The sequence below is a fragment of the Canis lupus genome, chromosome 29 (genome assembly GCF_048164855.1).
Source record: "Canis lupus baileyi chromosome 29, mCanLup2.hap1, whole genome shotgun sequence".
NCBI classification, from domain to species: Eukaryota; Metazoa; Chordata; class Mammalia; order Carnivora; family Canidae; genus Canis; species Canis lupus.
The window spans coordinates 38,620,519-38,623,276 of NC_132866.1; positions in this window are offsets into that span (position 1 = coordinate 38,620,519).

The following is a 2,758-nucleotide window of genomic DNA, read 5'->3' on the forward strand; positions in this document are numbered from 1 at the left end:
ACAACCCACAAATGTATGATTTCATTTGCATGATTTTCCTGGAAAGCCAAAGGTATAGGGACCGAAATTAGATTAATGGTTGCCACGGGTGATGGGTGGGTGGGGGTTGATTACAAGGAGCCATTCCAATTTTTGGAATGATGGAGTGTTCTATACTTTGATTGTGGTAGTGCTTAACACAAGCGCAAATATTTGTCAAAACTCATAGAACCAAGAAGAGTGATTTTTATGGCATGTAAATTATACCTCAAAAATTCTGACTTTTTAAAAGGTCATTACACAGTTGATCTGAAGGTCCTACCACACAAAAATGATTGTTACAGCTTTAGACTTTCCACTCTGCCTTTGGAGAATGAAGGGCAAAATTTCTCATGTGACAAGTGTCATTGTGATCCTAGGCAAGTCCATAGGCTCCTACTCTGTGTATTTAGAACTTTTGCTTTTACCTTGTTAATAATATTTAGAGCACTTGCCAATATCATCTGTCTTATCCTATATACCTACCTACCTATCAATCTATGGAATCATGATGGCATGTCAATTGGTGAAACCACTTTGTAAAAAGTTCTTTTTAAAATAACGAGTAAAGTTAAATATTCATCAACCTTTTGACCCACGATTTCACTTATTTATATATCTTTAAGCAAAACTTTCTTACAAGGAGGTCACAGCAGCACTATTCACAGAAATTCTGAAAACAATCCAAATGCTTATCAACAGGAGAGTACATGAGTAAATTCTGGTGTGTTTACACAATGAAATGTAAACTAACTCAAGAGGGCGTGCCACAAAATGAATAAACCTGAGCTATAGACAATTAAATGTGAAAATAAGCCCAGGAGATTATATACAGCACCATACCATTTTTATAAAGTTAAAAAAACTCTCTAAATACAAAGTGTAGTTTTAAGGAACACATAGGGATGCAATAAAACTCTATAAAAGGGAAGTGGCAAAAACAATGGGGCCGCAGTGACAGCTGCCTCAGGAGCCAAGGAGTGCAGACGCCTGCTTCCTGACCCACTGGGTTCCCACAGCAGTGAGGCCAGCCAGCCAGTGGGGGCTCTGGGAAAGTCCATTTTCCATTTGCTTCTCCTGATTTATGATTGGAAGTGGCCTCATGCCGTTTTCAACTATCTGGGTTAACTTCGCTTCTCCTTTTGCTACTCTCTTTACCACATTTGTAGCCAGTTCTTTATTTTAAATTCTATCCTCAAGAGTGCCTAAGAAAATCTTTACTCTCTGGATTAGACATTCATTTTCTGGACTCCATATATTGGAAAGTAAAAGATATATCAGGGAAATTCTAACCAAAACAAAGCTGGTGCAAAAAAAAGGGGGGGGCTGTAAGTAATAATAATAATAAAAATATTAGGCATCAAGAGAGTCACTATAGAGTAATTCAAGAGGCAAGGTGACACAAGAATTTTAGACATGTGTACACTTAATGGAAATACTCTCCTAAATATGCAAAGCCAATTTGGTAGAATTCCAGGGAGATCTGAAAATCCATCAATGCATTAGGAACTTCAAAATACTTCACTTGATTATAGACACATCAGGAAGACAAAAATTAGCAAGTATATTAAAAATGTAAACAATTTAATTAAATTTATATCCAACACATAGAGAATATAGACTACTCTCAAGCACACGATGAACATTACAAAATTTGATTGGCACTAGGTCACAAGGCAAGTCTCAATAAAGTTTATGGCATCAGTATTACAGAGCTTCTGTTTGTTCATTTTAATAATTAAGTTGAAGCTAACAACAAATATCTAAATTTAAAACCTTGTATATTTGGAAATTGAAAAAAACCTAATAACTTAGGGTTTAAATAATAAATTATAATGGGAGTTTAAAATTCTTAGAACTATACAATAATAAATACACTGTCAACACTTAAATATGTAATAAGAGTGGTGCTATGCGGAAAATGTATACTCTCCAGCACTTACAAAAGAAAAGGAGAATTGGTAAAAATTAAAGGCTAAGAATTACAAGATTTGGGAAAGAATGATAAAAGTATCCTAAAGAAAAGGAGTATAGAGGGGCACCTGGGTGGCTCAGTGGTTGAGCATCTGCCTTTGGCTCAGGTTGTGATTCTGGGGTCCTGGGATCAAATTCCGCACCAGGCTCCCCACAGGGAGCCTGCTTCTCCCTCTGTCTGTGTCTCTGCCTCTCTCTCTGTGTCTCTCGTGAATAAATAAAGTATTTTAAAAAGAAAAGAAAAGGAGTATAGAGAAGATGAATATCACCCAGATTTGTTTCATGGGTAAAACAAAACTAACAAAAAACTAAAAAGTAAACATCTCTGATGAGATTAAGGGGGGAAAAGTGAAACTCAAACAAAGAATATCTTGAATGTAAAAGAAGAAATAAATCATTTTAAACAGAGTATTAAAATATAACATGATGCCAACAACCTTAAAAAAGGGGAAAAGTTGGGGGAAAAAAGTAAAAAAACAACTTACCAAAACTGAGAGAAGAAATAAGGGATAAAAATATTGAAGCAATGCTTACATATCCGCTGAAGAAGTAAAAAAAAAATGGACTTAAATAATTTTTTTTGGACTTAAATCATTTTACCAATAAGTTCTACCAAACTTTTCAGGTACACATCATTCATGTCAATCTTTTATCACCATGCCAACAAACAGAAAGAAGGAACATTTCTCCTCTCGTTTTATAAGGCTACCATAACCGTGACACCCAAAACTACCCTGACATGTTGAGGAAGGGAGGTTATAACATC